Below are 16,371 nucleotides of genomic sequence, written 5' to 3' on the forward strand. Positions count from 1 at the left end.
CTGGCACAGAGGTTCTAATGCACAGGATTGAAACAGGCTGCAGAGGTTTATACTCTCAGCCAGTTACAACAGATGCGCAACCCTTCCCACCCTCAAGGACGTCTTCGAGTGCTGGTGGCTCAAGAAGGCAGTATCCTCACCATCTGCGACATGCCCTCTTCTGACTACCATCATCATGGAGGAGGTACAGGAGCTTGAAGATCCATACTCAATGATTTAGGAAGCACTGCCATCAGATTTCTGAATGTTCCGTGACCCTATGAACACTGTGTGTAATTCCTTTCATTGCACTATCCTTTCATTAATGCAATTCACAAGCAGCATCTGAGTCACAGTTGTTCAGCCAGGAACAGGCTTATCAGTCCAACACATCTATGCCAACCACATTGCCCATCTATAATCTCTTGTGCCTGCACTAGATCCATATCCTTTAGTATCTTCTTGCTGAGTCATCAGATGTCATTTATAAATTAAAGAGTGCAAACAGAACAGTGATTAAAAACAATGAATATTGTATCAAATTGGAATTCTTTGCAAGCTTCCTTGAAATGGGCTGCTCACAAATCTGCTTTTAATCATGTAACATCAATAATGCATGTACATCCATTCCACGAGGACTTAACCCCTTGATACAATTTTTTCGGAAGTGTTGCTTCGTCAGAATTTTTTGTGGTTATAATAGACTTCCTAAACTGAACACAAATACAACTTCAAACTACTTGTATCATGTAGGAATTTGGAGAAACGAGAAATTAACTTTTATTGAATATAATGCATTGAATTGCATAGTAGTGCTGACACTTTGCAAAAGCTCAACTAAGCTAACAAAGTTTTGTTGATGATTTTCATTTGTACTTAGCGTCTGAGGCTTCTTACCCAAGTGTCCAGTCTACGACATGTTGAATACACTTTGATGTGGTTCAGGCACTCAGCTCTGCTATGACAGTCTCTGCTCTGCTGACTCACAGCTCCAGCGATCTGCAGGTCAAATTTCACTTCATTTGCTATTTATGAAAAATTTGCATGTTCCCATTGGGTTACCTGTGTTCCTCCTTGTTGCCATAATTTCCTCCCATATCTCAAACAGGAACTTCAAACACTAAAAGGCTGCTGTATATGTAGATTACCACTTCATGGAAGTAAATGACAGAAGTGAAGAGGGGAGCAGGTTAACATGTGAGAATGAATACCTTGCAAGCCCACAGAAAAGTGAAGACGATATTGTACTGATAGGATTGCTCCATTGCAAGTCAACATGGACTCAATGGGCCAAATAGCCTCCTTCATTTATTTGCCGGGACGACTCAAAGAACATCTCCCAAAGCCACAATCGCTGCCACTGGCAAAGACAAAAACAGTGAGCATAGATGAACACTACTGCTTTTTATTTCCCCTTCCAGTTGCATATCTTGCTAACTTTGAAATATATTTCAGTTTTTTCATCATCGCTAGGTCCAACTCTTGAAACTCTTTGCCCAACAACACTGTGGGAGAACCTTTACTAGTAATGGACCACTATCACCTTCTCAAGCACAATTAGAGATGAGTAACCAACTCTGGTCATGCCAGTGACAGCCAGATGTTGAAAGATTAATAAATATAGAATGCAAATATTGGGCGCTATACACTGCGCCTTTGACAGCACCAGGGGACAATCTCAATGCAGAACGATTTACACTAAATCAACTGTTGAGCACTTTTCACTTCAGTTAGCAACAATCAAAACTAAATTCAGCCAAACTGAGATTGTACATTTTCCTCTACTTAAGCAGTCTTTCGGGATCAAGGACACATTGCTTTTGTTCCAGTTCTGTAGGCTCTGATTTGGCAGAAGACCTGAGTAGGATCTGCATCTTGCCATGGGTGTTGGGCAGTTAATGGGTGATAGGTTGGATAATGGGATACTTGGTCTTCTACTGGCCTGGTTGCATGTGTTATTCACATGATCCTTTCATAACGACTGTCCCAAGAGTTTCTTCTCCATTTTGACTTATCACTGGCTAAGGACCCCCATGAATCAGTGAGGATGCATACAGGGCATCAAAGGATATGGCGAGAAGGTAGGTGTACGGGGTTGAGTGGGATCCAGAATCAGCCATGATAGAATGGTGGAGCAGACTTGATGAGCTGAATGGCCTAATTCTGCTCTTACGTCTTATGATCTTATTTCAGAAGCATTTCTTCTGTCCTCCTGGCAATGTTTTGACATAACAGAGCTCAGAGTAGCAAGTTTGTTTCACAGGTCTAGTATCTTGCATCCGGGCATTTCAGACTACATACAAGCATTGGTTAAGTATGGTCTGACCTTCAGAGCTAAAAAGGCTGGTGTGAGGAAGAAGATTGCCATTGGATATGGAGCATTTTGTAGGATTTCTGGTGTCCCTCCAGTGCTTTGAGTTGCCCACATAGGTTATCCATGTCTCAGAAGCACACAGAAGGGCAAAGGTTACTGCTAATCTGTTGACCATGAACTGGCTGACGGTCTTGAGGTCAAATACTTTGAACACGTAGCTCCACCAAAGCTTAAGGATATAATAACACATTGGAGGCAGTGATGAATTCCACCACTACCATCTGCTTTTGCTGAAAGTTGGCTCCCAGGATATGGAAAATAAACCCTGTTTAACAGTGTCACTGTGGACCTTGACTGCTGGTCTTCGAATGTTTAAGACCTAGCAATGAGTTGGGCCTTGGGCTCTAAGTGTGCACCTATGCATTATGTGTTATTACTGAGATATGGTTGATCAGTTTGCTCAACAAGCTTCCCAATCATCCTGTTGTTTTGCCACTCCAGTGAGTTATTTCTGGAGGCAAGAAGCAGGACTGCAGAGACAAGGACTGAAAAGAGGGTAGGGACAATATTGATTGATCCAAGTCAGCTCTGTGACTATATCTGTGGTGGACCTGTTGGTTGAGATAATTGTTTGCGAATGTAAAACAGTAACGGATTTCTTAAGATAGTCAAAATTGAGAATTATAGATTCTCCATAATCCTTTTCAATTGAGGGATTTGAAAGATTTTCTGACGTTGAAAAGGCGACAGTTCTCCACACTGTTCACAGATTTGTCATGCACTGACTATAGCCTGTAATCAAAAGAATGCACACTCAAACTCTGGATGGAGGCAGTCAAGAAGGATCCTTGTGATGGTGTTCCACCTGGCAGACAGTACAGACCCCTCTGTAACTACTACAATCAGATCTACCTCCTTACAAAATAATCTTTACCTACAAAGAATCAGCATATTTCCATCTTTGTAATTGTTCTGTCATCATCACTGCAATAATAATGGGGCATTATTTCTTTAACAATAAGACAAAATGAGTTCTTCATTCCAGTTTTATTGAGTTCTACAAAGGCAAAAAAAAAATGCAGCCATCATGAAGGTCACAGGGCAATATTATGGCATAGTTTGTGCAAACCTAAGCAACTTATTGATTTTACTAACAATCTCAAAAGCACACTTGAGTTCCCTACAAATTAATCCTTGATAGATTCTCCACAAAATATCCCAGACGTGTAAAGTTATCCTAAACTCTATCAGAAAACCTAATGTTTAAAATAGCCAGTGCTGGAAGCTGCATGCTCGAATCATGGTGAGTGACTGAATATATAGAACCCCCTTGACATAGCACTAGAAAGCTGAGCTGATAAGGTGATAGGTTCACTGAAGAGGGCCAGGCACCAGCAGAAGTTACAGTGAAGGAAGACAGACTGCAACCCAAAGGACCTGGGTGCAGTGCTGCTGATGACTCAATGACCCAATAAGCGGTCAGTTGTCAGTTAAGGCAGCTTCAAAAGCTGCATCCACAGTCTCTGCACAGTTCAGTTCATCACATTCCTTCCACGCAACCACTACAATCTCACCACATATACAGTACTATAACTAAACTATATGACCACCACTCTCACTTTACAAACAACAAGAACTATCTTTGATGGAGGCAGACGTGAGAGCATGGAGGAACATCTGGTGAAACTTCTGAAATGCCTGTTTCGCTGTCACCACTACTCTGTGATCCAAAATCTCCAGAGGGGAAGGCCCCGAATCCTCGGCTTTGCTTTTTGCTCAGCGGCCGAGGGCAGGGTCGAAGCACTCGGCAGAGATGGTGTTCGGTGCTCGGTGTCGGAGGGTTGGTCGGAGGCTCGAAGTTTTCAGACAGACTCAGAGTCGGACTGTGGTCGCGTGCTTCCAGGATGCTGCATCGGTAAGTTTGCGGCACTGGAAGCTCATGGCAGGGAGAGTTTCTCCGTTCTACTGTCTGCGTGAGATGTTGGGGCTATTGGGACTTTGAGACTTTCTTTTTACCGTGCCCATGGTCTGCTCTTATCAAATTACAGTATTGCTTTGCACTGTTGTAACTATATATTATAATTATGTGGTCTTTTGTCAGTTTTAATCTTGGTCTGTCTTGTGTTTCTGTGATATCATACTGGAGGAACATTGTATCATTTTTTAATGCATGCATTTCTAAATGACAACAAACGAGGACTGAGTGTCCCCATAACCTATCTAGTTCTATCAACTGTTATGAGAATACACATAAAATTAAGATGTTTGCTGGCCTGGGTTAGCATCAGTGACATCAGCAGTTGGTCTGCCACCTGCCCTCAGGGGAAGGAGAGATAAGGAACAATGGAGCAGCGTCTGGAGATGTGTAATGAAGGGACGGGTGAGAGAGCTGTCTGGAGCGGCTCCTCCTTTGAACCCTGAACTGTTTGAAGTGATGGACAGGCGATACCCCAGCAGGGGGATAAAAAGGGACAGGTTCGCTAAGACACACACAGACACACGCCACCCGAGGTAACGAGACCCTGGAAGCGGTGCGCCTCTCACGAGTGGGTGAGAAGTACCAGACAACGACCAGGGTGGAAAGGTACGATCAGCGGGAACCCGGTGTGTGTCCGCCCTTGCCTGGGTGCCGGGTTCACTGCAGAGGATCGACCGCATCTGGAGGAGGGGTCACAGTCGGTGACCTCAGGTGACATCACCAAGGACCCGCCCAAAAAAAGTTGCTTGTGAGCAATCTCGCCGGTCTGTGAGTGAAGCAGTGTTCTGAATGATCAGTTGTTCCTGTTCTATCTCTCTCTTCCCCCACCTTGTCCATCACCATGGCAACGATTACTGCGAACTGAACTGGACTGAACTTTGAGTCATTTTGAAATTTGGTCATTTACCCCTAGACAACGATAGAGCTTGATTGATGCTGTTATCTTAATCCTGTGCACATGTGTGTTTATCATCGCTGAACTGTTGCATTTATTATCCTTTCGATTACTGTGTTGCTTGTTTCTTTAATAAAACTTTCTTAGTTCTAGTACTCCAGACTCCAACTGAGTGATCCATTTCTGCTGGTTTGGCAACCCAGTTACGGGGTACGTAACACAACCCAAACACTCACTAACATACTTCGCTCTCTGTTGGAAGATGGCTCATGACCAGCCAGCAGCAACAAAATTGGCAAATGACAGGCAAAGCTTACAACCTGGAGGAGAAAATGCTGGCTAAAGAAACACAGAAAGGACAATCAGCCTATCATGTCATTGTCATCGAAAAAGAACCACTTAGCCCGATCCTACTTTCTAGCATTAGGTTCAGAATCGAGCAAGTCACAACACTTCAAGTGCAAGACCAAGCACTCATAAACAGAGTGACAGATTTCTGCCTGTCTCCCTGTCAATAAGCTCCCATTCTCTGGGTACAGAAGCTTCTTTCATCTTCCCTCACGTTCTTTGACCCATTACTTAAAAGCTATGTCCCTTTGTTTCTCTCTCTTCTGCAAAGGGAATCTGTTCCTTCCTGCTTAGTCTACCAAGGCAACTCATAATTTGACACAACTCAAATAAGTCTTTCTGCTACAAAAATACCACCTCTTAGCCAGATTTTCCTTACAGCTACAATTTTCCAATCTTGTTAGCATCCTCATACATCTTTGAAACCTCTCCTATGCAATCACATCTTTGCTGCTAATGTGGCAATCATATTGGAGTAGTCTTTTAAATCTACTAGCAGCAGTAGAGCTGCAAATATAGAAAATAATAGTAAAACTACATTTTGTATCCAATTCTTCTAATTTACAATTGTGCATGCAAGCACTTCTCACTTTCCAACCCCCCCCCCCCCCACCATCAATCTACCATTGAGACCAAGTGCTAAAAGCTACTTCCATCCCAACCACCCAGAGGATGAACAGCCAGAAAGCAATAGCACACCACTTCTAGGTCTGAGATACGTGACCACCAGCTTGGGTCACTATACCACACACCCGTGTAAGATTAGGTTTGAACAATGGCCTGCACAAAGTGAGACTGCAGTACTAGCAAGGGGAATGAGTGGTCTGTGTACCATCCCCACACGGGGTAAGGTCACCCAATAGTTTCCTGCAGAGGACATTGAGTGGGCAGCCTGTAGAAAAGGTGATGAATAATGAACCACCTATTTTGTTCCTTTCACTTATTTTCCTCTCTCTCAATTCTACTTTTTATTTGGTTTCCATTCGGCTTCCTGTGTCTGAAATGACATGAACTCAGCCACTCTCTCTAATTAGCCCTGCTCTTCAGTCCTTCCTCTATTCTTTATTTCATTGGACGTTTCTTTTATCCAAGATCTCAGATGTCTTGCTGCCATTAATGTGATGTTATCGGCATATAGCTTCATGGCTATATAACACCAGCATAGCTAACTAATAGGGCCAACACAAGAATTCCTGCTCCAACATAACCCTGGCCTATGAGTGAACCACTTAAAACCCATACCATAATCACATGCCAAAGGATTCCACCAAATACTCCTACTCAAAACAAAATGTAAGAAAATAAACATTTTAAAATTGATGGAAAGGTTCTCTGACCTGGCAGAAATCTGTGAAAACAGAAAGAGAATTAGCATTTCAGTTTGAAGACCCATCATCAGAGCAGGGTAAGAGGGAGGAACAATTCATTTTAAATTACAGAGAAAGCGGCTGGGCAGGATAGGTAGCCAAAGGGAACATCTGCGACATGCGAGACTAGGGTTGTTGTGGGGTTGAGATGTTCAAAGCAGATAGAAGGTGACAAAGAAGTGTGATATGTTGTCAATAGCAGTCCAAGAGGTGCGAAACCAACAGAGGTAAATACTTCCTCTACTCCACTGCACCCCCTTTGGTGTGCAATTTAAGACTAACATTTTTCTCTTCTCCTTTTCTGATTTTGCTTCACATTTCCAGCATCTGCACTTTTATTGATCTGCATTTACTGTGCTGAAGTATAGCTAGGCAGGAGCCTAGTGCCAGCTCAGCGCATGGCTCCCAGGTTGTAGTCTTCATTCATTTGCGTGTTATTGTAAACTCTTTGCATGTGCGTAAAGCCCAGTTCCCAAAATGTTCTGAAATTGAGGATCGCAGAGAAAGTCTGTTGGTAAGTGGATTCCAGGGTGGGGTCTGAGGGGGAGGTGCTCAATTTTTTTTTCAGATTATGAAGACACGCAGTCCTCTTTTATTGTCATTTAGCAATGCATGCATTAAGAAATGATACAATATTTCCTCCGGTGTGATATCACAAAACACAGGACAGACCAAGACTGAAAAAAACTAACAAAACCACATAATTATAACATATAGTTACAACAGTGCAACAATACCAAAACTTGATGAAGAAGTCCATGAGCACCGTAAAAGTTCAAAGTCTCTCAAATGTCCCACATCTCACGCAAACGGGAGAAGGAAGAAAAACTCTCCCTGCCATACCCGACCACGGTCCAACTCTGAGTTATCCGAAAACTTCGAGCTCTGATCAGCACTCTGACACCGAGTACTGAGCGCCATCTCTATCCGAATGATTCAACCTCCATCTCGGTCACCAACAGCAGGCAAAGCCGGGGATTTTGAGGCCTTCCCTCCGAAAGATTCCCAACGGCGCAGTAACGACAGCAGCAAACGAGCGTTTCAGAAATTTTTCCAGATGTTCCTCTGTGCTTTCACATCCATCTCCATCAAATCAGAATTGTCCATGGCCCCTATTTAACGGATACGATATCATTTTTCACCAGAGGGCAGTGCACGCACGGCACACTGCTTCTCTCTCCTCCCGCCACTGAGAAGATCGGTGAGGAGGGAGGATGTAGCTGATCTTTCGTACAGCTGTATTTCATTAGGAGTTTGGTATGTCACCAAAAATACTCACAAATTTCTACAGATGTACTGTGGGGAGCATTTCAGCTTGCTGCATCACCATCTGGTATGGAGGGGCTAATGCACAGGATCGAAGTAAGACACAGAGAGTTGTAAAATTAGTCAGCTCCATCGTGGACACTAACCTCCGTAGTACCCAGGACATCTTCAAGGAGCGGTGCCTCAGAAAGCTGGTGCCCATCATTAAGGACGCCATCACCCAGGACATGCCCTCTTCTCCTTGTAACCATCGGGAAGGAGGAACAGAGGCTTGAAGGCACACACGCAACAATTCAGGAACAGCTTCTTCACCTCTGCCAACCGATTTCTGAATGGACATTGAACTCATGAATACTACCACAGTACTTTTTTATTTCTATTTTTTGCACTACTCGTTTAACTACTTCATATGTATACATATATATACATATACACACACACACACACACACACACACACACACACACACACAGTATATACTTACTGTAAGTCACAGCTTTTTTTCTTTCTATTATCATGTATTGCATCGAACTGCTGCCACAAAGTTAACAACTTTCATGAGAGAGACCTGTGATATTAAACCTGGTTCTGTTTCTGGCAGAGCTGGCACAAGTATCTTTCTTTAATTCAACCAGGGAAGTAACAGACAGGCAAGTACACAGATCCACTGATGGTAAGTCAACAGATAATGAACTTTCGGTGTAAAGACTTTCAAGCAAGTTTAAAAACTGAGAGGATACTTCCCTTGTCTGACATTGCCCCAGAATAATAAAAAATAAAAAAACAAAATATGTTCCAAAATAATAATAATTATCATTATCAAAGGCAACCCTTAAGAGGCATTTAAGAGGTACTCAGCAGGCGCATGAACAGGTAGAAATAGAGGGATGTAGACCACATGCAGGGGTGGCACGGTAGCAAGGTAATTAGCAAAATGCTTTACAGTACAAGTCATCATCATCATAGCTTGTCACACCAGATAGTGTTGTTTGGTTGATGTTGAGCAGGTCAGTGTCAGCTAAATCAGGTGAGAGTGGGCAGTTGCACAGAACATGTTCAATGTTCTGCACCCTTTCACCACACTCACAGGAATCGCTGGTCTTTAAACCCCACTTCACCATATTGTCTCCCGTCCTACAAACTCCCGCTCTTGCTCTGTTGAGAGTGCACCACTTCCGTCTGTCGAGCAGTGCCCCGTCTGGCAACATTTCTGTGGGGTCTTGTACTGTATTGTTTGGTGGGGTTCTGGCTTCTGTTTGTTGCCAGAGGTCAATCCTGTATGTTTGGGGGGATGTTCCATGTGGTAGCTCCTCTAGCAAAGTTTTTCCTCGATTTTAGGCAGTTGGAAACTGGCACATGATGATGCAGTGGGTGCCGTGGATCCAAGTTCTGTTTACCTTTTTCAATTTTTGCTGTAGTGTGTCTTCAGATCTCTGGGGGAGCAATGCCTGCAAGTCTGTAAATGATGTTAGTGGGTGTGGGGCGCAGTGTACAGTACAAGTGACCTGAAGTCAATTCCCACTGCTGCCTGTAAGGTATTTGTACATCCTCCCCGTAACTGTGGAGGTTTCCTCCAGCTGTCCTGGTTTACTCCCACAGTCCAAAGACGTACTGGTTGGTAGGTTAGTTGGTCATTGTAAATCACTCGTGATTAGGCTAGGATTTGATCAGGGGATTGCAGGGTGGCACAGCTCAAAGGACCAGAAGGGCTTATTCTGTGCTGTATCTCTATAAAGGTAATGATAATAGGTGCAGTTCAAATTGGCATCATGGTCAGCATAGATATGACAGGATGAAGGGCCTGTCCTTGGGCTGTACTGTTCCATGTTCTTCATTCTGAGGAAGTGGTGCCCAACCCGGGATCCATGGACCCCTTGGTTAAATGTAGGGGTCCGTGGCACTAAAATGATTGGAAACACCTGTTCTAAAGGGAGGTGACTTTTAAGAGTGAAGAATCAGGGATTTGTGAATTTAATGCTCCAGAGTGTTGTGGATTTTTATACACTGAATACATTCAAGTTTGCTATTGGTACCTTTTTGGAAACCAGAGGGATTAGGGGATCAGGTGGGATTAAAGGCTTGGGCGGGAATGTGAAGATGAGCCATGCTCTTGTTGGATGGTAGTGCAGGCAAGAGTTGACCATGGCCTCGTGCTGTTCATATTTTTTATGGTGTAAGCAGTACCTACTCCAATGAGATGTTCTAGCAGTCTTTTAGGTAACAACTGATTTGCACCTCAGTCTGATTTTTTTGCCTTTGCTCTATTCTTTGCCACCTTTGCTTTACAATACTATTGGTTTTGGCCTTGACAGCTCCAAATGTCCCAATTGATGGTATGCTATGGAGCGGAAAATTTCAAGTTTCTACTGAGAGTTTCATTCTTTAAAAAGTCAAAAGACAATTTTTTGTGTTCAGTGCTTTTGTAACAAAAAGTACCACAATGAAAAAATGATGCTAAGTGAACATATAATCAAGCATTGTATTGCATACATAATGAAAATTTCTAACAAAATCTGAAAGTTTGCACATGAGAAAATCAAGAAATTCATGAAATAAAATTTATAATTACAATTTCTTGCTACTAAAACATTGCACATTTATATATACTACTGGCTTTAGGCTAAAGGCTTTTAAATGGGAGTGGTAATTCCACAGAAATGTTTGCATTAGACTGTTCATAGTCACTGAATCAGTCATCAAAATCATGTGTCATAAAAGGTAATTTTCCTCTATGATTAGATGCACTTTTAAACCCAAAAACAGTTACGATAAGACCAAGAAAATAGGCACATAATCTTGACTGCAACATATGTGTCTTTTAAAATTTACCAGAAGATTTCAATTAATTATTGTATGGAACATGTTCCTTCAAGAAAATAACTTAAAAGAACTCAAAATGCATTAAATGTGTGAAGGATTTTCTCTACCATCCTAATAGAGGATAGATGAAGAAGAGGGAGATAATTAAAGTTTGTTGAGATTTAGCAATACTGTGTATGCCAGCCTACTTGTACCATATCTACCCTGGAAGACAAAAGTTGCAGGGATTCAAGCCAGAATAGTCAACTTCTGGGATTGCCAGCAACTCTGCAGGAATAGGCCAATGGTTTTCCACAGGGTGTTGCTTGCAAATAAAAAGGACACAGTAGCTTCTGCATTGATCCAACAAGATCCAACAGAAGCCTAAAGGACACAACTTCTTTCTGCCAGGACATGGTGTAGCCTTTCCAACTCAATATTAAATAAAACAATTTCACATCACAAATTAACAAAGCTTGCTTCTCTTGTCTGTATCAGAACTGCCCAGTTAGCCAAATGTAATAGCAAACTGTATTTCTTTCTTTCTCTCTGCACTAGCTGATCCACTATTTCCAGCATTATCGTTTGAGCCTCAGATCTCTGCAACTGCTCTGACCTGCATTTCATAGTTTTTATATCCTTCTGTTTCTATACTCCTTATTCTTTCTCTATCAACCAGATAGCTCCATGAACATAGAATCATCTCGGCAATCATGGCCTCATCCTAACATAATTATTCTAATTGTCTTCTTTACCCTTCCAACCATATTTAAAATTATTTTCTTACTTTTATTGTTCTGGCAAAGGTTCTTTGACCTGCAATGTTAACTCGATTTATCTTTCCACAGATGCTGCCTGACCTAATTATAACACTTGTCTGTCTCCAGCATTTCCTGGTTTTGTTTCCTACTGGAGACAAGCAGATGTTGCATTATTTAGCATCAGTGCACTGGCAAACTCTTCTGGTAGTTACAAAGCTGAATGCTGATGCAAGGTCACATGGTATAGCAAGCTCAGATTGAGGTTTAATGGAAGAACCCTTGCATACAGTCTCTATACTGATCACAACCCACCATATCACCTGTTTGTGATCGACTCAAATGAAATCTGTGATGAAAAGTCTACTTTCAGTGTGCCTACTCATGCACCAAAATTGGAAAATATTTCTCCCGCACCAACTCGTATCTTATGCTTTTTGTACTGCAACTTTTAATGGTGCAGAATGGCCTATATATGTGCTACATCTGAAATAAAATCTATTACTAAATGCTTGGTTAGGAATTAGTAACGCACCTGGGATTACATCCCCAACTGAATGCCTAAGAAACACTCAGACAGGCACTCTATTTATAACACCTTCAGATTAATAATTAACATTGTAAACTACAGGACTCCCAGAACAGATCCCAGAGATTTCTGCTTCTTGCAATATCTAAATAAAGACCCTGCTGTTTACAACTATCTCCACCCTCTATTGTTTCACTGCTATAAAAATACAATTTACCATCTTTTGCTGAAATTCTATTTTAACATCTTGTGAAAGATATTTGTCTGTATTAACAACAAAGGAAGACTACAGGTTTGGTGCAATAAATAATAAAATATCACGACAGAGAAGTTCTAATGGCTTATAATTCACAGAATCTGCCACATTCCAGAAACGTAACTGTGAATTTGCATATAGTGCTCTTTTCCACTATTCTCACATACTTTACAGTACAATTAATTCTGCACTAATTGTAGCAAATAGCTGAGCTTACTCGGGAATGTTATTGTGGTCCTTGGACTGAGAAGCATTAGTCATTCTGAAACAACCTGTGATGTTCCAGCTGGGGTGAAGCTGAAGAACACTATTGGAACAAATCAGAAGAAAAGATTTACTCCAAATCATCATGCCTGATCAGGAGGATTGATATGAAAATTGGGATCAAAATGAAAGTGTCCATTTCCCAATGGATTATGGTGATCACATCTCAATGCTTTCCACCCTGTACTATATAAATCATTTAAAAAATTCTATGCTGTTGCAAATATGGACGCACAAACACACAGCAGGACTGGGCGTTAGTTCAACAGCCTCTCCATTCCAGTGCCATATTCTGCCCCCTGCATTTTGTGTTTTCCCATTCTCCCTGTGACCATGCAGGACTCCCCTGGGGCTCTGCTTTCCTCCCATGTCCTAAAGAGGTGCTGATTCTGGGTTGATGGCAACTCCCTGACCTGTAAATGGATGGCGGGGGGGGGGGGGCAGGTAGAATCAGGCAGGTGTTAACGTGAGTGAGAAACGGCTAGGAGGAGGAGTCAAATGGCTCATTCTATATCTCTGCTTAAATGACAAAAACACAAACAGTGTTCTTCAACCAAAATCCCACTAACTTGGTGCAGCGTCCTTCTCTTCCAGTTTTCTCCCTTCCACTCTCTAAGGTTCTTGCTAGAAGAAAATCTCACATGCTCTGTGGCTATTCAAAGATTCAAAGGTCCAATTTAATGTCAGAGAAATGTATACAATATACATCCTGAAATGCTTTTACTTCGCAAAATATCCACAAAAACAGAGAAGTGCCCCAAAGAATGAACGACAGTTAAACGTGAGAACCCCAAAGTCCCCCCCAGCTTTCCCCCCGCCACACGTAAGCGGCAACAAGAAAATGATACTCCCCTCCTTCCCCCGGCAAAAAAACGGACCCACTACCAAGCGCAAGCGTGAGCTAGACGATAGCAAAGACATAGACCTTGCAGTTGCCCCAAAGACTATCACATTTCATTCAGCATTCGACAAGTCACAGGTTCTCTCTGTCCCCCATTTTCACAGCGAGCAGACTTTCCTCTCATTTGTATCACTATGGCCCATCCAGATTAGAACTTTATACAATGCCTGTCATTACATTTATGTTATAATCTCACCCACAAGATCAGTAGTTCCCAGCCTTGGAGATATGCCCTAATTAGGGATTATAAAGATGAAAAATTGGGTCACATACTTAAAGATTAACTTCAGTTTTTGTCACCACCCCCCTCCCCACTTTGTAGGGTAAATGGCAGTACAATTTATCTGTTTAACAAAGATTTCAAGTAAATCCTTTTAAATAACCTGCTGTTAAAAGTGAATAAACAGCAATGTATTGCTTTATTGTGAAGATGTTGACTGCTACATTTTTAAGATCACCATCTATTTCCCTGAGTATTTCCCACAACATCATAAAGGGGAATGATTAAAGCATTGCATGAAGAAATCATAAATCACAACCCATCCCTATTGCAAGACCGAGAGCACCCATCCTGCATGCAGGCAGTCGAGGATGACCAGCTGTTGAGATCAACCATAGGATCACTCAGTTTACTAGTGTAGATACAAGTGACACCAGATGCTGGAATATGAAACAACAGAAAAGACGTTGGAGGAACTCTGAGTAGGTCAGGCTGACATTTCTGTCATTGACCTGTCAATGAAGGGAAATAAGCAACCAATATACTCGGTCAACACTCTTCACCCGAACAGAAAGAAAGAAGAGAAATGCCTTTATAAATATGTGGAGTGAAGGGATAAGGAAAACGCTAGCAAACAATAAATGGGCCCAAGTGAAGAGAAGTGATTAGTAGATGGAGATGAGGAGAGTGGGAATAGTGTCAGAAGTTGAGAGGTAGTAGGTGGAAGTAGGGCTAAAGATGATGGAACCTGATGTGAGATTGAGAAATTGTAGGATTGTAGATTTGGATTGGAGTTCAGGTTTATGCTGTAATCTAGTCCTGGTTGCTCTTTTTTGGAACTACGTTTGGGTGATTTTTGAATTGGCGCAGCCTGCAGGTAATGAACACATGAACTGAAATATGCCTTTTGATTTTGTGTTTTATATTCTGTGTTTTCACTCTTTTTTTGTTGCCATTTGCAAGATTTTTTTTGCCCGGGGAGAGGGGTTTGATGTTTGATGTTTTTCTTTGAATGGGTTGGCTCCATGGTTCTTCTTTGTTTCGTGACTGTCTGTGGGGAAACTGAATTTCAGGGTTGTATACGGCATACATACTTTGATACTAAATGTACTTTGAATCTTTCAGAGGAAAATGGAGAATTAAATCAAGTGAGAGAGGTAGGGAAGGCAGATGGGAGCGGCAAGGGGAAGAGAGCCAATGGGAGGAGTGTGTGTGGGCAATGGGTGGATGCAGTGGGTGGAGGAGGATATGGAAACAATGTGATGGGGGTTAGGTTGAGTGTAGGAAGAACTGGGTTGATTTGGAGGAGAGAGACTAGGAAAAGAGGGAGAGCATTTCTCCAGAATATGGAGAATTCAACATTTAAGTTGTCAGGTTGTAGATGATCCAGGTGGAATATGAGGTGCTGTCCCCCTAGTTTGCAATTCATTTTAACCTGGCAGTAAAGGAGGTCAATGACAGAAATGTCAGTGTGAAATTCGGGAGAAGCATTAAAATGGCATGAACGGGGACATCTCGATAACCACGGGGAAAGGAGTACAAGAGCTCAGTGGAGCAATCACTCCATTTGAGCCCAGCCTCATCAAGGAGGCCACATTTACCTGGAAGGATATCTAGAGCTCTGGATAGCGCTGAGGGAGGAGGTGTAGGAGCATGTGTTACACCTCAAACAGGTGATACAGTCCTACAGTCTTTCTTTTGCAGGTAAAATGCCTGAGGAGGGATGAGGGGGACCAGGGAGTCACAAAGAGAGTGATCTCTGCAGATTGCAGGAAGGTGTGACAAGGGGAAGATGTGGCTAGCGGCAGGTTCCCAGTGTAGTTGGGAGAAGTTGTAAAGGATTATGAGGTAGTGTGCTGGTAGTGTATTTATCTGATGGTCAATGTGTTGTAGAAAGTAGGGGTTCACACAGGGGACACATTGATTTTATCAATATTAATTGCCCCAAGACCCTGACATGATAAACAAGCTTTATTCATTCAACAAAATCGCTCTGTTAACTTCAGCCTCCTGGGACTCCACAAGAGTCCATCAGCACATCAAATAAGCAATGGATAAAAGAATGCAGCAGCTGTTCCATTTTCAAATTATACTCAAACCTTTGTACATATAATATGTCTCTATAGAGGCCCAAATCCTCTTAGAATTCAGATTATACTCAAAATGAAACACAGAAGCATACAATCTATAAAGTGGAATGAAAGAGACAGCTATTGCTGTAAAAAGACCTTACCAAAGGTCCCTCTCATGAATACAATTACTTCTGTGCACAGAACTGAAACAATATTTTCAAAATAATATGTGGTTTATATGCCTACCTCATCAGGTTTTCATTAACACAAAAGAAGAATAAACTTCTTCTTACTCATTACTTGACATCACAATTACAGAATGTTGCCCAGTGTATGAAACAAAATTCAGTGGTAAACACCAAAGCTTAAAGGTACAAAATATTAAGGTTAAATCAGCAGTGGATATAAATACATACAGAACAGCA

General features: G+C 42.0%; 1 protein-coding gene across 1 annotated transcript in view; it reads right to left on the bottom strand.

The window, feature by feature from the left end:
- Positions 1-16,371, bottom strand: part of LOC134353795 (N-acetyl-beta-glucosaminyl-glycoprotein 4-beta-N-acetylgalactosaminyltransferase 1-like) — an 897,506-nt gene that overhangs the window by 779,920 nt on the left and 101,215 nt on the right. The gene's annotated exons all lie outside the window — the stretch shown is intronic.

This window comes from Mobula hypostoma, chromosome 11 (assembly GCF_963921235.1).
Source record: "Mobula hypostoma chromosome 11, sMobHyp1.1, whole genome shotgun sequence".
In the NCBI taxonomy this organism is placed as follows: domain Eukaryota; kingdom Metazoa; phylum Chordata; class Chondrichthyes; order Myliobatiformes; family Myliobatidae; genus Mobula; species Mobula hypostoma.